Source organism: Doryrhamphus excisus, chromosome 12, assembly GCF_030265055.1.
Source record: "Doryrhamphus excisus isolate RoL2022-K1 chromosome 12, RoL_Dexc_1.0, whole genome shotgun sequence".
NCBI lineage: Eukaryota > Metazoa > Chordata > Actinopteri > Syngnathiformes > Syngnathidae > Doryrhamphus > Doryrhamphus excisus.
Genome location: NC_080477.1, coordinates 18,513,697 through 18,536,266, shown reverse-complemented (window position 1 = coordinate 18,536,266; position 22,570 = coordinate 18,513,697). Strand labels below are relative to the sequence as shown.

Sequence of the window (22,570 nt, the reverse complement as noted above, 5' to 3'; positions counted from 1 at the left end):
AGATTCTAGAACAAGGGTCTCAAACTGGGCTGGGCCGCATCAGGTTTTCCAAAAAAAAATAAAAATAAAAAAACGCATTTATTAAAAACAGAAAAATTAATAAACTTTGCTTTTGTTATGATTTTCTACAAGAAAAGCTCTGATAAAACATTCCACTGTTCTCAAATATCTTAATTTTTATTTTTCTACACAAAATAAGATGAAAAATAAATAAACAAATCGAGAATAAAAAAATCAATGAATCAGTAATAAATAAATATAATAATAATAAATAAACGGCAAGTCATAAAAACTTAAGAAACCACATATAGTTGGTGGGTAGACAAATTATTTTTTTCAGATTAAAATGAACAAAGCATTATTAGAGCCCTGTAGACATGACAAAACACGACTCACATTTATACTCTTTTTATTTACAACATATTGCGCAACTGCAGGGTCTTCTGACACATGCTAACTTGCAAACTAGAGAGCTAGCGACCTAAACGGTAGCCTTCAAGTTATTTCCTTTAAACTTAAATAGCCAAAAACTTACCACTTCCACACGGATAGGGAGGATAACTATTAACAGTTATTTAACCTTTAACATGAACATGAATCAAACGTAATAATTTTTTCTGGGTACATGATACCATACAGCATCCATATCAAACTTGCGTGGGCCGCACTAATATTAAATTTTCATATCAAGACGGGGGCCTCAAACTAGTGTCCTGCGGGCCACATTTGGCCCGCGGGACGCATGTTTGTGACCCCTGTTCTAGAAGATATAGAAAGTTTTCTTCAAGTTACTTCCCAGCAACTTGTTTTTTTTATGATATACTGTGACTGGATGGTACATATGGTGTAGTTTTTCCTGCAGTATGTCTTTTCTTCCCCACACGCTCCCAAGCTGGGAATCCCTCTGATGGCCCAGTGCTGCTTTAACATGACAGGTGCAGCAGAGTGGAAACAAAATGTGTGTCATCAAGGATTTGGAAACATTTTCAAAGGCACTGACTTGCCAGGAATGATATTATATCCACCTCAAAAACGATTTGCAGCCAAAAAAAAACTTGAGCGAGAAGGTCAATAAGAGTGACTTCTTGAAAAGGCTTCTTTTTTTTTTTTCTGAAGTATGCATCCACAGGCTGGGATTTCCTGGAAGACATTTTCTTGTCTCCTGAGACCACAGTAGCTGTGTACTAACAGCTAACTGCACCACATTTTCCACACTGCTTTGTCACAGTGCACATTCATCCTGCGGCGAGCGGTGACAAAGGGCAGCAAATATGCACGAGTTTGGATGATATTATGAAAATGATGCTAAAACATGGCAGCTGTTTTCCAGGAAAAGTGTCACTGTTGCGCAGTTCGGCTTCCTCCACATAATTCCACCCCCTCCAAAAAAAAACCAAAAAAAAAAAAACACAGATATACAGCTCGCCTCATGCCCACAAAAGCCGGACATTAATGTCCCTGTGGCTGCTTTGCAATTTTCCTCTCAGAAGGCCTCCAGAGAATCTCTTGTTTTCATCTGTCTTACTAGTTTGACCCTGGCCCAGTCACTGCCTCCGCCAAAAAAAAACTAAGATTTATCGCCCTACTCCGAGCTGCTGTAAAGAAGATATGTCAGAGAGCAACAGAGTTTGTGTGGCATCACGCACATTTTTTATTTATTTTTTTGCTATATCCACACACAAGTAGTATTCATTGCATGTTTACTCTAGTTCAGGGGTCTCAAACTCGATTTACCTGGCGGCCACTGGAGCTAGGGTCTGGGCAAGGCTGGGGTGCATCAGGTTTTCCAAAAAAAAAAAAAAAAACTTATTTATTAAAAACAGAAAAATATACGATACAGTTTAAAAAAATGCACCAACATTGGTAGTTTCATCCGCTAGGTTAACGTCAACGTACCCACAGATTTATAGTTGTCAAAAACGTTTTCCTTAAAAAGTCAACAAATAATAAGAGACCTTTAAGGAAGATGAATATTAACCTACTCCGGTTTCCTCCCACATTCCAAAAACATGCTAGGTTAATTGGCGACTCCAAATTGTCCATAGGTATGAATGTGAGTGTGAATGGTTGTTTGTCTATATGTGCCCTGTGATTGGCTGGCAACAAGTCCAGGGTGTACCCCGCCTCTCGTCTGAAGACAGCTGGGATAGGCTCCAGCACCCCCCGCGACCCTTGTGAGGATGATAAGCGGTAGAAAATGAATGAATGAAAGTTATGCTTGAAATGTATCTTTTCGTTTTTAGTTGGGAACTAATATTTTCCTGAAACCTACCAACGTTCTACTGCTGATTACTAAAGAATGGAAAAATACTTTTTTCTTTGTTTATATATTGTTTATATATATATAGGTTTTCTCCGGGTACTCCGGTTTCCTCCCACATTCCAAAAACATGCTAGGTTAATTGGCGACTCCAAATTGTCCATAGGTATGAATGTGAGTGTGAATGGTTGTTTGTCTATATGTGCCCTGTGATTGGCTGGCAACAAGTCCAGAGTGTACCCGGCCTCTCGCCTGAAGACAGCTGGGATAGGCTCCAGCACCTCCGCGACCCTCGTGAGGATAAGCGTCAGAAAATGAATGAATGAATGAATACTAACCTGAAGACGACTTATTTAAAACTCCAATCAAAGCTTTTCCTTCTATCCTCTTACACGCCAAACAAGATGGATATTTTAGATAACCTGCAGTGTTAACAACACGGCTGTCACTTTACAAGCCGCCTCTTGCTTTTTTCCCACATCTATAAATCCCCTCAAAGTGGACTCAACTATCTTGACTTGTTAATTTATTGAAGAGCGTGTGATTGACTTGTCTTTAAAAGAAATCAAAAGGTTTCGTCGGCATATTTACATGAAATTATTATGACTCCTTCATTACACAACTCTAAATACACAAACATAGTCTCCAAAACAGGGCGGTGAGGCATTCGAGGCCGGCGGCGAGAGATGCGCCACTGGCACTCCTGCTGCCGTGTTGGCATGCACCTTGACTGTTGCACATTCCACAACGTTGCCTCTCTCTCGGGAGTTATCTTTCGGCGAAGCCTGAGTGGGGCTGATTTATGGGCCCCGCTGGAGGGGCATGTCATGACTTTCTTAACCCTCGAAAAGCCAGCCTTGCCTCCTCCTGAGCTGCTGTTCCGCAATTTACTGCAGCACCTGAAGTAACACGAAGGCGTCCACACCCTCCCGGTCTGTCTGTACATTTGCTGCTGTATACAAATGCATGTTCGCTCGGTGCCGCTCATGTCAGACGTTGCGTCTCCCTGTCAGCTGATGCTTTGGTTCAGTGTGAAATAAAGGTGTGTGTCTTTATACACCATATGTATGGTTTGTAGTCGTAGCAAGACTAGACTTTTTTTATTGTCATTGCACAATAACACAGCAGTGATATTGCCAACAAAATGTCGTTGCCTGGCTCTCGTATAATAATAAATAATAAATAATAATATGGAGAATAAATAGGTGACATCAAATATGAACAATGTACAGCGTAAACAGTAATTTGTACAAATAATTTAGAATAAATAACAATCATTTAAAGTTTTGGGCGGCATGACGGTCTAGTGGTTAGCGCGCAGACCTCACAGCTAGTAGACCAGGGTTCAATTCCACCTTTGGTCATCTCTGTGTGGGGTTTGCATGTTCTCCCCGTTCATGCGTGGGTTTTATCCGGGAATCCCGTTTTCCTCCCACATTCCAAAAAAACATGCTAGGTTATTTGGCGACTCCAAATTGTCCATAGGTATGAATGTGAGTGTGAATGGTTGTTTGTCTATATGTGCCCTGTGATTGGCTGGCCACCAGTCCAGGGTGTACCCCGCCTCTCGCCCGAAGACAGCTAGGATAGGCTAAAGTTTTACTTTATTTTAGTTTTATTGTACAGTGGTTGAATTCTCTTTTGCTGCACGGCGGACGGTTGGTTAGCGCGCAGGCCTCACAGCTAGGAGACCAGGGTTCAATTCCATCTCTGTGTGGAGTTTACATGTTCTCTCCGGTTTCCTCACACATTCCAAAAACATGCTAGGTTAATTGGTGACTCCAAATTGTCCATAGGTATGAATGTGAGTGTGAATGGTTGTTTGTCTATATGTGCCCTGTGATTGGCTGGCGACCAGTCCAGGGTGTACCCCGCCTCTCGCCCAAAGACAGCTGCGATAGGCTCCAGCACCCCCCTTGCGACCCTCGTGAGGAAAAAGCGGTAGAAAATGAATGAATGAATTTAAAGTTTTGCGTGTGCGTGTGGGCAGGTAGAGTCTTATTTGGCACTGAGCAGTCTGATCGCCAGGGCAAAGTACTGGTTTTCTAACTTGTTTTGATTAACAGTTGATTATGGGTTAGGCCCAATAAATATGAACCTAAAAACAGTACTCCGAACAGTACAAACCGTTAGTAGTTTGGTCTGCAATATATCACAAAAGAGGCTAAAACACAAACGTTATGGGTCTGCTTTCATGGATGACTTAGGAAATTCTAAAACATTTGCATTTAGAAGTCTGAAATCAAATAATATTTACAGTTTTAGTATTTACAGATATCAGCTGATATAGATACCATGCTTTTTCACTGATGTTGGCACATCTGTACACACTTGAGTACTCCAAATTATATATCGAGTATTGTCCCATCAAAGATGAAAAATAAGGTGAATTGTGACGGATATACTCACTGTATACAAACATAGCAGTTACATTGTGGTCGTCTACTACATTTATACTTTTCATGTACATGTACTAAGCCCATGGCACATTCCCCGCATAACCTCAGTCATTATTTCAGTCTTTTTCGGCATGCAAGTACACACTGTTGCCTTTACGGTGACACACAAACACACCTTCAGCTGTCAGCAGGGTTCATTCCTGGAATAGCTCAGCAGCTAAATAACCACAGGTGGAGCTGCCGGAAGACACGCCATTTTTGGGTTGTCGGTTGCCTCCCACAGAGGTTATGTTTCATTGCCGTTTAAATTACGCAAAAGCGTCTTTGAAAAATTAGGTCCTTTATTTGTAAGTGATTTAATACAGGAATAAAATTAAACATGGAAGCAGGAAGTGGTGCGTATTATGTTTATATACCTTGTTGCCTTATTTTGCTTCTATGTACTCTGTTCCGCCAGACATTGTTGAAGCTGTCGAGACTTGTTACACTGACAAGTACAAGGGGCGGAGCTAGTATGTGCGGGGCAGTGAATGTACGTCAAGGCATTTCTCAATGAACACACACACTCACGCCCTTCATACTCCCCGGTTAGTCAGTCAGTCAGGCAAGCAAGCAAGCAAGCACAACCAAAAAAAAAGTGTGAGTTTTCCCACAGTGGAGCAGGGGCCTGTTGTGCAAACAGCTTGCATGAATGAATGAATGAATGAGCTCTCCCCCAGTTGTAGTTTGTCAATGCATGTATGAGGTTTTTGCAAGGGAGGGTGTCAGAAGAAGGTAGCACCTGTAGCGTGAAATATTTCAGCCGGCGGTCACTTTACTACCTGCTATGTCAATATTGCCTCTTTTTTTTACTGTAAGGCTGGACCATTCAGTTAGGCCTGTTAATGGTATCAGACTGGACTGCGTGTTCAGTTCAAACCTTGGGAGTAACGTTACAGCAAAGCGCTCCTTTCATATAGACGATCTTTGACGATGATGTTTATTTTATACAGAATATGTTTGGCTTTTGATATTTGGGGTAGCATTTGTGCAACAAACCACGATAAACAGCGGAATGCTCCTGTCCAATAGAGTTTGGGATATTTGTAGGAGGTCCTTACAGACAGCAGAGGTCTTGTGACATACCTGTATAGAGGATCTTGGTGAACTCATTCAATCCCATCCATGTTTCAAAAAACAACTTCGTCAGTACCGTCCATTTTACATGCTTTTGTCTGATTTTTCAAGGCACATAGAATATTGTGTTCTATGTCTATATAAACAAAGAAAAAGTATTTTTCCATTCTTTAGTAATCAGAACATTGGTAGGTTTCAGGAAAATATCAGTTCCCAACTAAAAATGAAAAGATACATTTCAAGCATAACTTTCATTCATTCATTCATTCATTTTCTACCGCTTACCCTCACAAGGGTCGCGGGGGCTGCTAGAGCCTATCCCAACTGTCTCCATCAGTGCCGTCTGATTTTTCAAGGCACATAGAATATTGTGTTCTATGGCTATATAAACAAAGGAAAAAAAGCATTTTTCCATTCTTTAGTAATCAGCAGTAGAACATTGGTAGGTTTCAGGAAAATATCAGTTACCAACTAAAAATGAAAAGATACATTTGAAGCATAACTTTCATTCATTCATTCATTTTATACTGGTTATCATCCTCACAAGGGTCACGGGGGATGCTGGAGCCTACCCCAGCCAATCAGAGGGCACATATGGACAAACAACCATTCACACTCACATTCATACCTATGGACAATTTGGAGTCGCCAATTAACCTAGCATGTTTTTGGAATGTGGGAGGAAACCAGAGTATCCGGAGAAAACCCATGCATCCACACAGAGATGGCCTAGGGTGGGATTGAACTCGGGTCTCCTAGCTGTGAGGTCTGCACGCTAACCACTCCACCGCCGTGCAGCCCGCATAACTTTCACAATTATTTTGCTTTTTGCGATGAAAGGAAAAAAGTCTTTTTCTGTTCTTTAGTAATCAGAACATTGGTTAGGTTTCAGTAAAATATCAGTTCCCAACTAAAAATGAAAAGGTACATTTCAAGCATAACATTCATTTTCTACCGCTTATCCTCACAAGGGTCATGTGGGGTGCTGGTGCCTATCCCAGCTGTCTTTATTATATCAACATTATATCAACATAAACAACACAAAAAGTGTTGTTTTACATCAAAATAACAATTGATTTGATATTTGACTTTTTGCAGTGTAGATACAGCATAGTCCTCTGTCATATGGAGTTTTTTTGATAAGAATATTTTTTTTCTTCCAGTAGATCCTTATATCCAGAGGTATGCTCCGGACTTATAGAACATCTTTGATTAGCATATTTGCAGTTAATGCTTAAAAACAACATGTCATTTAGAGACTTGCTGACTAGCATTTTTTTAGAGCGCTCCTGTCATACAAAGGATCTTTCACAAGACATTTACATCAGATTCCTAAATACAAAAGTGCACTCCTGGATGTGTTAAAATAGTGCGGTTTTCGGTTTTGCCATACTTTATTTATGACCATTTTTGAAGTAATTTTCGGAAGATAAGGGAGTCATCATCCAGGATAAAACACTTTCAAGTTTTCCGCCCCTGGTTGACTCATTGTAGAGGTTCTAGTGTGTCATCTGCTGGGAAACGTCCTCTGGTGCTGGCACACTCCAGATGATGTGGAGCATCATGTGGAGTCATTGTTAGTAATGGACTTATACTTCTTTCAATTACTGACAAGTGTTCCACTAAGCCTCCAATGGCAGGAATATCAGCAGCTCAGGAATGTGAAGTTTTTCCGAAACTACACCAGGTGGTTTGAAGCGCCACATCCAGCTGACAGAAACCAACCACAAACATCCTCGCCGATGGTGAACAGAAATTGGCAGCAGAGGCAGACAGCAGGAAGCCATTTGTATTACGGCAGCTGCGGAAACAGCAGACATTTTGGAGCAAATAATGAATACACGATGTGCTGACTGCTTTCCAACTCCTTGTAAGAGTGAAAGCTCACCCGAGGCGATGGAGGGTACACAGGTGGCGGCGTATTTATTTTTTTTTTTTGGCCTCTAACTCCCCTCGTTTGTGATGTCTCTGAGGTGTAACTTGAGCAATATCCAGAGGCATGTACTAACAGTAGCGCTTTCGGGAGTTGTTTCAGCGTCGCTGTGTTTTGTTTTGGGTTTTTGTGGTTGTCTATAATAGTAATTATAATGTATTACTAAAAAGCCATCTGAGCATAATATTCATAGATGATCCAAAGCTCATTAAATGGTTATAAACTGCCTCAGCTAGTAAGTAAGTAAATAATTAACATTGTCCTTCTGTTTTTGATGTTGCACAGTTTGTCCTTCTAGTCTCGATATATATTTTGTTTTATTAGTGTTGTATTTTAAGTTTTTGGAATGAGGATTTGTGGGTATTTTTCAACCTAATACTAATTATTATTCTTAAAGCATGCATATATATTTACTACAATCTGATTCTATCCCATTGATGTCACTCTGCCCTTCACTTTCACTTTCTCTCCTATCATATAGAGGCTCTTTGACTAGCATTTTTGCAGTAAGTCTTTAAAAACAGCAGACCTTTCACATAGAGAGGGTGGTGAGAGGTGCTGGAGCCTATCCCAGCTGTCTTCGGGCGAGAGGCGGGGTACACCCTGGACTGGTGGCCAGCCAATCACAGGGCACATATATAGACAAACAACCATTCACACTCACATTCATACCTATGGACAATTTGGAGTCGCTAATTAACCTAGCATGTTTTTGCATTTTTGCGGTAGATTCTTAAAACAGTAGAGCGCGCCTGTCGTCATAAACAAGGATCTTTGGCTACCTTTTTTTATCATCTTTTTTCTTAAAAAAAAAAAAAAACAACAACAAAAAACGGTTTCTTAAAAGTCCTTCTGACTTGCAGTATATCGTTTTTTTTGTTTTTTTTTACAGTATATCGTTGACCAGTGTGAGCAGAATGCTACTGTCTATATAGAGCAGGGGTCGGGAACCTTTTTGGCTAAGAGAGCCATGAAGGCCAGATATTTTAAAATGTGTATCTGTGAGAGCCATATACATTTTTTAAACATTGAATGCAATAAAATGTGTGCATTTTTATGTAAGACCAACAGTTTTAGATATAATGGGCTCTAATTACGTAGACCAGGCACACTACCCCACGCCAATGGGGTGTGGCCAGCACACTTTCTTGACCAGCGCAGTGTCCAACAATAAATCAAATACTTGCTGCCATTAATGCAACTTCTGCTGCTGCATGGTTTTGAACCGTATTCAGTACACGTATTTCATTCTTTTGGCCATCTTCATCAAAAGGCTTGGTTCTGCAGCTTTAGCTAGGTGACTATTTGACTAAAGGAGGAAAGTTTATGTTTTTTTTGACATCTCAAAAAGGGTAGACTACCGCATTACCCAGTAATAATCAAGTTTTGGTGTTTGACCTGGAAAATATCATCAAGAAAGATGGATATAGTCGGCCATATTGCAGTAGAAAATAGATGGACGAATTAAAATGCATAAGAAAGTTTGGATTTTTAATATTATTTTTAACAGTGATTTCTGTGATGTTTACTTTAAAATGTTAGCAAACATACATTTTTATTGTGGTAAATGCTTCAGAGCCAGATACAGTCATCAAAAGAGCCCTACCTGGCTCCCGAGCCATAGGTTCCCTACCTCTGATATAGAGGATCTTTGACTTTTTTGCAGTAGATTCTTAAAACAGTAGAGTGCACTTGTCGTCATAAACAAGGATCTTTGGCTACCTTTTTTTTCATTTTTTTTCTTTAAAAAAACAGCAACAAAAAAAATGCTTTCTTTAAAGTCCTTCTGACTTACAGTATACAGTTTTTTTTTGTTTTTTTTGTTTTTTTATAGTATATCGTTGACGAGTGTGAGCAGAATGCTACTGTCTATATAGAGGATCTTTGACTTGCGTTTTTGCAGTAGATCCTTAAAACAGTAGAGTGCACTTGTCGTCATAAACAAGGATCTTTGGCTACCTTTTTTTTCATTTTTTTTCTTTAAAAAAAACAACAAAATTTTTTTTTTTTTAAAGTCCTTCTGACTTACAGTATATCGTTTTTTTTTGTTTGTTTTGTTTTTTTTTTACAGTATATCGTTGACTAGTGTGAGCAGAATGCTACTGTCTATATAGAGGATCTTTGACTTGTGTTTTTGCAGTAGATCCTTAAAACGGTAGAGCGTGCCTGTTGTCATAAACAAGGATCTTTGACTACCTTTTTTTCATTTTTTTTCTTTAAAAAAACAACAACAAAAAAAATTTCTTTAAAGCCCTTCTGACTTACAGTATATCGTTGACGAGCAGAATGCTCTTGTCTATATAGAGGATCTTTCACTTTTTGCGGTAGATTCTTAAAACAGTAGCGCGCGCCTGTTGGCACTTGTCGTCATAAACAAGGATCTTTGGCTACCTTTTTTTTCAATTTTTGTTAAAAAAAAAAAAACCCAAAAAACGGTTTCTTAAAAGTCCTTCTGTCTTACAGTATATCGTCGACAAGTGTGAGCAGAATGCTCCTCTCAGTATAGAGGATCTTTGACAAGTATCTTGACACTGCCAACAGATCCAAAGCCCTCTCTTAACTGTAGTGTAAGCACAGTTCCACACTTTGGCTTCCAATGCCATTAGTGGCAGCCATCTGTGTCTTACACTGATAATAAGTGTGTCCTCTCTCTTTTCCTCTTTTTTTCCCGCTGGTAACAATAACCTCCGTCAAGTACCAGCCTGTAAGCAAGACACAAGCTCCGACTTGTGGGCACTTGAGGGTAAATGGATACTTGACATATCCAATGACCTGCAGGAATGCACGTATGTTTGAGCACAACAGCTGTGTAAACGTCCTATCTGCGTGGCGAGGGTATGTCGTAGCTAAATGAATCCTCGCGAATCCAGACGTGGAATAATGGTATCATTAATCTTGCCTTGTAAAATGAATGACTCTAACCACCGTGACCTGTGCCAAAGTGGCTGCCCAATCTCACCCCCCCCCTCCCCTTTGTGGGCTGTAAGGCATGGAGAGTGGTCATTCTATCCATCCTTGGCTTGGCACAGGCTAACACAGGAGGAGGAACGTGCTGGCCAGATTGCAAGTTTCTTCCTCGTCTTGCTGCTAGAACAGTGCTGTTGTGTTTATTTGTGTTTGTGTGTTTGTGTTCAACAATTGGGTTGTATAGTAGTCGACCTGATTAAGTGATTCATCGTCGCAGCTCTATCCATACAGCTTCAAGTTCACTGACAGGTTTGTACATTATTAGAACCCTCAAGACATAAAATAGCACCCCTATAGTCACCTTTACACTCATATTACCCAATATAGTAGCTTTAATCAGACAAAATTAGACATTTAAGACATAAATAAAACTTGTACTTGTGTGAGTGTTGCATTAAACGTGTTATGGGCGTGTGGACAGGAAGTTGTAAAGAAGTTTGTACATTATTAGAACCCTCAAGACATAAAATAGCACCCCTATAGTCACCTTTACGCTCATATTACCCAGTATAGTAGCTATAATCAGACAAAATTTGACATTTAAGACATAAATAAAACTTGTACTTATGTGTGTTGCAATAAATGTGTTCTGACTGTGTGGACAGGAAGTTGTAAAGAAGTTTGTACAAGTTTACTGACAGGTTTGTACATTATAAGAACCCTCGAGACATAAAATAACACCCCTATAGTCACCTTTACACCCATATTACCCAATATAGTAGCTATAATCAGACAAAATAAGACATTTAAGACATAAATAAAACTTGTACTTGTGTAAGTGTTGCAATAAATGTGTTGTGGGCGTGTGGACAGGAAGTTGTAAAGAATTGTAAAGCAGTTTCTACAGGTTCACTGACAGATTTGTACATTATTAGAACCCTCAAGACATAAAATAACACCCCTATAGTTACCTTTGTACTCACATTCCCCAATATAGTAGCTTTAATCAGACAAAATTTGACATTTAAGACATAAATAAAACTTGTACTTGTGTGAGTGTTGCAATAAATGTGTTGAGGACGTGTGGACAGGAAGTTGTAAAGAAGTTTGTACATTATTAGAACCCTCAAGACATAAAATAACACCCCTATACCCTCCACACCCCACCTTTACACTCATATTACCCAATATAGTAGCTATAATCAGACAAAATTAGACATTTAAGACATAAATAAAACTTGTGGGCGTGTGGACAGGAAGTTGTAAAAATGTTTGTACATTAGTAGAACCCTCAAGACATAAAATAACACCCCTATAGTCACATTTACACTCATATTACCCAATATAGTAGCTATAATCAGACAAAATAAGACATAAATAAAACTTGTACCTGTGTGAGTAGGAACAGGACAGGAAGTTGTAAAGAAGTTTGTACATTATTAGAACCCTCAAGACATAAAATAGCACCCCTATAGTCACCTTTACACTCATATTACCCAATATAGTAGCTATAATCAGACAAAATAAGACATTTAAGACATAAATTAAACTTGTACTTGTGTGAGTGTTGCAATAAATGTGTTCTGGACGCGTGGACAGGAAGTTGTAAAGAAGTTTGTACATAATTAGAACCCTCAAGACATAAAATAGCACCCCTATAGTCACCTTTACACTCATATTACCCAATATAGTAGCTATAATCAGACAAAATAAGACATTTAAGACATAAATAAAACTTGTACTTGTGTGTGTTGCAATAAATGTGTTATGGACGTGTGGACAGGAAGTCGCATTTAGTTTTCGGAGTTGAATTTTTGCTAGGCTACGGCTGCAACAGTAGCTCATGTCGTTGTTTTGATGATTATTACTATGGTTATGTTGTTATTATTATTGTATATGTATATTTGAGACACATCACTAGAAAACAAGACAGAAAGATGGGAATCAGACGTTTTTAGTTTTTAACATGATGTCTGGAAATAGATATCTCACTGTCACAGACACCGCTAAGATACTGTACCTGTGTGATTTTGTGAAGCGCGTGGGTGGGTAGTGTGCTTTGAAGCGGTACTGCAGCATTGAGTAATGTAACCAAAAAAAAAAGAAAACCTGTTGACATGGAGCTTAATGAAGCCATTTTTTTTCCCCCGTCATTCCATTGCTTGCTGTTCTGTCTATTCTCTTCATTCTATTGTCAGCCTCTCCAGCATTTTGCTAACATTTCCTCTACTCTTATCATTTCTTCCACTTGTATTCACCCAATCCTCACTTGCCATTTTTCCTCTCAGGGTCACATTAGATATACTTTCCTTTCCTTCTCCTGTGTACGTCTGCATGTTTGCCTCGCCGCTCGCTTTCCATCATTCCACCCCGGAGGCAGCAGTCTGGGATTGCTGTTTTCACTGTGATAGACTATGCACTAAGCTGTTTATAGGAGCTTTGTTGTCTTATATAAGGTAACCCCTGCTTTTTCCTCTCTCTTGTGCCCTCTCTGGGAGCCAATTTATTTGTGACATTTACCCAAGGATGACCTTCGCTGGCAAAAGGCACACGCCATAATCTCTCCTCCTAGTGCAATCCAGCCATTATTATTGCCTGATTTAAACATTTACCCTTTTCCTTTTTCTGTGCCTGTATACATGTCTAAACCGGTTCTCAGTAATTGATTGTTGTATTAGCCGAATGTAAATTGGGACTCCAAGTTGAATGAACTTAAGGCAACAAATTAATTAGAACAGTAAACCGACGTCGTAAAAGACGCAAGATTACAACCTTATCAGAGCAAGTCGAGTGCGTCTTCACGACGCTCAAGAACCAATTAGACAGGCGCATGATTGCGGTATACATTCCTCCGTATAACTACATCCAAGCAATGGAGTGTTCATTCAAGGTGGCACAATTCCCAATTCGGTGTTGTAAGTGGGTTTCGAATAGAGGATAAGGGAATCTTCATTCATTCATTTTCTACCGCTTCTCCTCACGAGGGTCACGGGGGGGCTGGAGCCCATCCCAGCCGTCCTCGGGCGAGAGGCGGGGTACACCCTGGACTGGTCGCCAGCCAATCACAGGGCACGCATAGACAAACAACCATTCACACTCACATTCATACCTAGCATGTTTTTGGAATGTGGGAGGAAACCGGAGTACCCTGAGAAAACCCACGCATGCACGGGGAGAACATGCAAACTCCACACAGAGATTGCCGAGGGTGGAATTGAACCCTGGTCTCCTAGCTGTGAGGTCTGCGCGCTCACCACTCGACCGCCGTGCCGCGATAAGGGAATCTTAAAGAACCAAATTATAGAATGAGAACCAGATTATTTATTTCTGACAACAATACGTAATACAAACGTCCAGGCTTATCTGCAGTTCCTGTATTCCTACAAGTAAGCGGGTCTTATTACAGCGCAGTTGCAAAAAAGCACAGCTTCCTTTCCCTGCCCGGCCTTTTATACACTCGAGACTGGAGTCTTGAGGCTGGAGTCCTGGACCAATCAGCTTTCGCCACTGACGTTGCTTGAACCGCTTTCATGGTGTTTCTCCTTTCGTTTGTTCGCTGTAGCATCAAGACATCTTTCCTTTGCACGCGTCATTTTCTTTGTTGGAAACCAAAGCTGTCATATGCGTACTCAATGTTTCCACCTTAACTGTCAGATGTCACGTTAGTCCTCTTTTTTTGTGTTGGTGTGTATATAAGTATCAGTTTTATTTGTGAGACTATGTTCTTGCTTTTATCTTTAGCTAGCAAAATTGAGCAAATACCTTCCGTGTCCATCGCCATCGAGCAAAAGACTTTGGCGAATCCTGTGAAACTTAAATCATATTCAGATAGCGTAATCAATGTAATATTTTGGAATGTGATAGCTTGAATTATCTGCATGCCTATTCTTATGCATATTCTACATGTTTAGCGATGAATATAAGCCTCTTGATAGCAGCTCTGTGTGACCTTTTCCCTTCATTACTTATTCCATCAAGAGGATAATTACTCATTGCAGAAAAAAAAGTATGGACATCTTTAATTTCCCCCCCCCCCAAGCTTGTTCTCATGGCTGTTTTCCTCCCTATCCGCCTCGAGCTTTACTGTCTTTGCTTCTGTCACATCTTATCAGTCATCAATCACGGAATGGGATTGCTGGTGCGTTGAGGTGAGGCACTGGCCCCACTGTGACGGGGCGGGGGGATGAGGGGGGCGGCTGGCTGGCTGGCGGGTGGTTTCTGGTTGTAATAGGATGACGCAGTCTGTTAATTCGATATGCCGTGTTGTGGCTGAGAGACCCTCATTAGGTAAGGCCGGCAGCTCACAGGGAACCGAGTCTCTTCATTACCAGCGCGATACCGCCGGCAGGGACAAAATGGGGATGGGGGACGAGGAGGGATAGGTGGCGAGATGCGGGGCGCGTGTGGAGGAGAAAAAGATGAAAGTGAACAGCTCAGACGGTGGAGTAAAGTGAACGGAGTATTGCATCAGCAATAAAGCAACTTTGGGTTATATATTGCTGTATTATGAAAAAATATTTTTTGATGTTTTGTCACAGTTAAGTCTTTATCCCAATTTAGTCAAATTTGTATTCTAATAATCCTCTAAATGTCACTTGTTAAACACTCACAAAGACATCATAGCAAGAGGTTCAGAGCTAAACCTTGTCACAAATTAAATACACCCTGCAGCTTATACGTATGTGGGAAAATTGTATAATAATTTGAGTCGCATATAAAATAAATCCTGTACCTGAACATACCCACTCTCTGCGCTAACATAGCCAGGCTGGGGAATGCCACTCCGTTTACAAACATTGATCAATGTATGAATTGTGTATGTCGGAGGCATATACTACATAATAGATCATCATTTATAACGATATGTATACATAATGATGACTTGACTTTGACCGCAGCCCGTTTAGGCAGCAAAGTCATCGTTGGGCCAGGTGGTTGCTGCAGCTCCGTTTAGCTGCCTGTAACCTTAGACGTCAAAAGTTTGTAAAATACTTATGTCTTTTAAATGCACTTTATTGATGCTTTTTACCTAATATGAACAGTGGTCAAAATAAGCTGATGAAATAAAATATCCTAAACCAAAACATACAGATGTCCGGGCTTATCTGCAGTTCCTGTATTCCTACAAGTAAGCGGGTCTTATTACAGCGCAGCTGCAAAAAAAGCACCCTTCCTTTCCTTTCCTTCAAAATAAGCTGATGAAATAAAATATCCTAAACCAAAACATACAGATGTCCAGGCTTATCTGCAGTTCCTGTATTCCGACAAGTAACCAAAATACCAGGGGGACGGAGGTTCGTGGGTTTATAAACAAAGCAGCATAACCTGAAGTTCAGCGCTAAACCTCTTCAGAAATTAAATGCAAACTAATTAAGAACTGCAGCTGATACATGCTACAAAGTGAATTAATATAAGTAACATGTAAAAAGAAGTATTGTTGCTGAAAACAAACAATTTTCTCTTTGCTGGGGAACCTCACTCCATTAGTTGTAATGAAACAGCTTATGCTTACATCACGTAAAGGCCTACGTTGATAGCAATGGCTGCCATCTTTCATGAGCTGATAATCCATTCACCTCACAGGTGTGGCATATCAAGACAGTGATTACACAGCATGATTCTTGCCTTAGGCTGGCTCCAATAAAAGGATCACTTAAGATAAAAAAAGGGATTAATAGATTGTTATCATTAAATGTTGCACTTTATATAATAGGGTCGTTTGTCTAATCCGTAAATTATATTTATATTCAATGTTTTCTTGAAAAAGTTGGAAAGTATCGTCAAGACTATTGGTGATTTTTTTTTTTTCCCTGCCACTGCATCCCCACTCGGGAGATTGACAGGACAAGATGGAAATTGTTGACGCAGGAATGTTATCACCAGTGAGAATTCATTTCCATTCCAGCATTGCATTTTCTCACCAGATGTGTTGCACCAGCTGTGTGGTCTCGCTCCCTGTGGCACAGAGAAAGATGGGATGTGGAAATGGATAGAGTGAATTATTAATGTTGAAAAATAAGAAGGAAAAAGGTCGTCCAATCCAATAAGGTGCATATGATTTGGCTGTCAGAAAGATTGGCGGTCCGAATAGGGGAACCTCCGAGCGCCCACACCCCCCTCCTCCTTCCATGGATAATTGACTTGTGCTCTGTATTGACTTTGTGGTGATTAAGGAGGCCTCGGCTAGACAGGAGCCCAGAGTCTGGCTCCTCTGAGTGGGTCAATGGAGCTTACCAGCAAGCCCATTTTCAGTGACCTTTGATTTAGCGCAGAACCAGCTCAGTGATCTGGAGTTTATAATGGAACAGATGAAGCTGCCAAAAATTACTTCTGGTTACATATTCGTTACCCTCTCTGAAATCGGATACCCTGCTTAAAAAAACAAAAACAAAAAACTATTCAAGCCAGGTCGGATGTTTGCATCACCGCTCCTGTCATTCAGAAAACATGTCTGCTGCCAGCATTAATAATTTGTGGTTTTGTCCTTGTTTAACCGGCACGTCATGTTCCTCTCATTCATTCATTCATTCATTCAACACAAGTTAACATGGCACAGTCATCTCTAAATGCGCTTACACAACCTCTAATAATTCCGAGGGTTTCTTCTTTTTTATGATCTTGGCAACACTTCCTGTGAAACACTCAAAGCGGTAAGCTGCTGTGCTAAAAATAGACTGAGATTATGTTACTAGGTGATGGCGAAGGTCGGCGTTTTAGTTACTCATAAGAATGATCATGGAATTATTCATTATGTTTCACCCGCAAGCACATATAGTCATATAGTTCAATACGTTGTCCCAAAAGCTTGACTGTTATCACAATCTTTGTAAATGAACCTGAAGTTCAACGCTAAACCTCTTCAGAAATTAAATGCAAACTAATTAAGAACTGCAGCTGATACATGCTACAAAGTAAAATTAATATGAGTAACATGGAAAAGAAGTCCTGTCGCTGAAAACAAACAATTTTCTCTTTGCTGGGGAACCTCACTCCATTAGTTGTAATGAAACAGCTGAAACCGACTTTGAATAAGACTTTAAGATAAAGGTTTAAATGACAGCAAATCAAGTATGTCTGAATGTTCTGAACTCCTGTTTCAATGCTGCTCTTGTCCTAATGCAGGGGTGAGCAAATATTTTGACTCGTGGGCCGCATTGAGTTAACAAAAAGAACATATATTTAACACACACACTATTTTATGCTTATAATTGTCCTTGAATTATTTGTAATTTAATATATATTTAATATAATAATATAATAATATAATAATATAATAATATAATAATATAATAATATAATAATATAATAATATAATAATATAATAATATAATAATATAATAATACAAGGATTAAAATTAAAATTACAATTAAAAAATGTAAAAAACTTAAATTGTATTAGGAAAGCAGGAAGTGAACAAATGGAACAGTTACTATATAATATAATAATATAATAAAATAATAATATAATAAAATAATAATATAATAATATAATAATATAATAATATAATAATATAATAATATAATAATATAATAATATAATAATATAATAATATAATAATATAATAATATACAATATATAATGTATTATATATAAAAATAAAAATAAAAATATAAATAAAAATAGTAATAGTAATAATAATGAAAATAATATAATCTATATTTATATATTATTTTTTTGTAATTTAATATATATAATTTTATTTTATAATTTTATATAATTTTATCTGTAAAAAGTATTATACTATCAGTTGTATGTTCTTATGTTCCTTTTTCAGGAACACTTAATTTTACAGTTTTGTTATTTTTTTTTACTAAATTAGACATCCAACTTGCAGGTCATGTTGCCAGTTTGTATGTTAAAAGTTGAAATACTTTGAAAGCAGCTTACGGGCCACATTCAAACGCTCGGTGGACCACATGTGGCCCCCGGGCCGTAGTTTGCCCACCACTGTCCTAATGCTAACACCATGGATGGAGCTCAAATTCTTGTTCATGTTGTAGTGAGACTCAACCAACAGCATGACACATGACACAATGAATCAATTGTACATGTGGAGCGTTTTAGTGGAATACCGTGTGGAGCAAGTGCACGTACCGCACATGCTTTTCATTAGCCAGACGTGTCCATCAGCTTTGTGCTTGTGCTAATGACTAGTGGCAACATAAGGACATCTGTTTCATGTTTGTTTGGGGTTTTTTTTGGTCACTGCTTTGTCATTCTCTGCAAGCCTTAATATCATTATCAGGCCTCAGAGCTCATTAGGGATAAGCACTTGTGGCAGAGAAAGAGTGTATTTGTGTTGTTCTCACCAGACAACAGGTCAATTACAGAGGCTAGTGATTTGTGATAAAGAGTGGAGACTCTGAAAAGTCAACTCGATACTGCGAGGGAGTCCTTTAAGTAATATTTAGCAGAATAAAATCAACTATAAAATGTAGCAAATTTTGGCAGTCAACAGGGACTGTCAATAGCCACGTATACATGGAACCAAATATTCCAATTCCATTTGGTTTATTTGCTCAAACGGAAAGAATCTAACCTTTGTATACACCTCATTCCGAATGAAAAGTGCCAATCCGAATGAATATATAATCGTATTCCCAAGGGTGGAATATTCCTTTCCCCAATCCGATTGAGGTATCTTGTATCCGTTCAATCGGAAAGTTGTCAGACTGCGTTCTTCTTCGTGTCTTCTGTCTTTGGGCGAGAGGCGGGGTACACCCTGGACTGGTGGCCAGCCAATCACAGGGCACATATAGACAAACAACCATTCACACTCACATTCATACCTATGGACAATTTGGAGTCGCCAATTAACCTAGCATGTTTTTGGAATGTGGGAGGAAACCGGAGTACCCGGATAAAACCCACGCATGCACGGGGACAACATGCAAACTCCACACAGAGATAGCCGAGCGTGGGATTGAACTCGGGTCTACTAACTGTGAGGTCTGCACGCTAACCACTCGACCACCTTGCAGCCCGTAAAATTAATTACCTGCAAAAAATGCGACTTATACTCCAGTTCATTGGCGGTTGGCAAGCAGTTTTACTGGGCATGCCCCATTGACTATTCTGGTTGATTATAGCGGTGCATGTAGACACGCGATTGGAATATTCCTTTCCATGTATACCATTGCTTTCGGAAAGGTCATTCGGAAAAAAGAAAAAATGTAAACATGGCTACTGTAATGTTTGAATCTACCTTTCTTTGTTTGATGAGGACGGATGGGGTCTCAAGGTCTGCCACTCAAAACCTGGACGGTCGGTAGCCAAAGTGAATTATTAACCGATAACCCCTTATCCTCTTGTGTGCCCGCACCTGTCTTTGCTCCCACTAATGTTACCGCTGCAAACCAACCGAGTCCGCAGATGTCCTGCCACATTGCTTCACCGCGGCTCCCCCACCAACGTCAGCAAACCCACATGTCAATGTCAGCAGGCTGACTGGCGGGGCAGCCAGGCGGGGGGGTGTTATCAAGCCCTTCACAGTCTCCCCAGGACCACCAAGGCCACCCGCGGCGGAGCCGTGCCAGGTCAGCCTGGGCCATGCCTTATGTTGACTGGTGTCCTGAGGAGAAAGAGACTGATAGAGGAGTAGACGCTCGGCTAGGATGAGAGCATATGGTCTCTGCAGTGGGTCGGAACCTGTTGGTTACCTTTTGATAAGAAAGCTCTTGTAAGAAGCAGGACAATAGAGAGGCTTTTTCTATCCTTCTGGAACAGCTGGGCCATTGAGTGAAGCCACAGAGGATGCCCTCTACGTGTTCTTCCCGGCCGGTTAATCAACACTGCTATTGTGTCTGCTTGCTACCTTTTTCCAGATTGGAATCAGTCTTCTTGTTGTATTGGAGTAAAAAAAAAAAAAAACTTTAATATATGTACCGGACAGTATTTTGTTGAACGGGCAATGAATGTGACATCTTTTAGAAATAATGAAACAATCTTGGGTTGTTGAAGACAATGCAGTGCTTCTTGCATGAGTAGTATACCGTATTTCCTGGACTATAAGTTGCAATTTTTTCATAGGTTGGCTGTTCCTGCAACTTATACTCCAGAGCGACTTATAAATGGAAAAAACTGTTTATGTTTCATAAAAACTGGACACAATTCATGTTTAATTTTTGTGTAGCTGAATAAGTATAATTAGCATAACCATTAACATGTGTTAGCATATCTTACACCTATTCACCTATTCTTTTATTAATGTTAGAACCTGCCTTCCAAGAGGATGTCATGTCTGTTTTGGTCAAGTAGTTTGAAAAATAAATTCATTCATTCATTCATTTTCTACTGCTTATCCTCATGAGGGTCACAGGAGTGCTGGAGCCTATCCCAGCTGTCTTCGGGCGAGAGGCGGGGTACACCCTGGACTGGTGGCCAGCCAATCACAGGGCACATATAGACAAACAACCATTCACACTCACATTCATACCTATGGACAATTTGGAGTCGCCAATTAACCTAGCATGTTTTTGGAATGTGGGAGGAAACCGGAGTACCCGGAGAAAACCCACGCATGCACGGGGACAACATGCAAACTCCACACAGAGATGGCCGAGCGTGGGATTGAACTCGGGTCTCCTAGCTGTGAGGTCTGCACGCTAACCACTCGACCACCTTGCAGCCCGTAAAATGAATTACCCGCAAAAAATGTGATTTATACTCCAGTGCGACTTATGTATGTTTTTTTTCTACTTAATTATGCATTTTTGGCCTTGTGCGACTTAAACTCCGGAGCAACTTATAGTCCAGAAAATATGGTAATTGTGAATCTGTAGCCCATTTGACATGGCCTGTAAAAGATTTTTTCAATTTAACACATTCCGTATTCCGTGTTAGAACAGGACTGGAACTTGTGCGTAAAGGAATTCCGCAATGCCCTGCGCATACATTTTTTTTAGACAAAATAAACCACTGTTTTCATAATATATTAGTTTTTTTTTACAGCTTTCAGACGTGCATTGCAAAGCGCTACTGGGGTGGGGCTCATTCCCGCATGCCTGCTCGGTGGATGCTTCACCTTTTGTTGATGTCTTGTATTTAATTACCGAATAATTGCATGATGCTTAAACTTAAACACCCATACTTGCTAAATTGTCATGAGGTCTGTTACGAAACTGAATCGGTGCAACAAGCGTCAGTGCTCAGTGATTAAGGATGCAGACAAGTCTGAACATCTACATGGGTTGATCTGACAAATCCTTAAGTAAAGTTGATCAAATGTAGAATTAGTACAACTTCTGTCCGAACATCAACAAGTAGCAAGCAGCTGTTTAACGCCGATGGGAAAAAATAAAAATAAACAGGTCACTCGCTGACTCTGTGAACACCACGGTAAATTGGATTGCAAGGTGTACCTATGTACACTATAACAACTATTGTGTTGTGGTATTTGCGAGTCTTGGATGATATGTCCTTGTTTGTGTCATTGAATTCCCCAAGAGTATATCCATAGCACATTTTGTGAAGAGACTACATTCACCACAACAAAACACTCCAGCAGTAAAATCTCAGTGATTAAGGATGCAGACAAGTCTGAACATCTACATGGGTTGATCTGACAAATCCTTAAGTAAAGTTGATCAAATGTAGAATTACTACAGCTTCTACTTGAACATCAACAAGTAGCAAGCAGCTGTTTAACTCCGATGAGAAAAAAAAAAAACAGGTCACTCGCTGACTGTGTGAACACCACAGTAAATTGGATTGCAAGGTGAACCTAAAACATTTCCAATATGCCTTGCACACTGCCACATACATAGTACTATATTATAATTTATAGTACACTATAACAACTATTGTGTTGTGGTATTTGCGAGTTTTGGATGATATGTCCTTGTTTGTGTCATTGAATTCCCCAAGAGTATAACCATAGCACATTTTGTTAAGAGACTGCATTCACCACAACAAAACACTCCAGCAGTAAAATCTCCTTAGTTAGACTCGCACCA

General features: G+C 39.8%; 1 protein-coding gene across 3 annotated transcripts in view; it reads left to right on the top strand.

Moving 5' to 3' along the window:
- Positions 1–22,570, top strand: part of LOC131139142 (SH2 domain-containing adapter protein F-like) — a 113,729-nt gene that overhangs the window by 29,928 nt on the left and 61,231 nt on the right. The gene's annotated exons all lie outside the window — the stretch shown is intronic.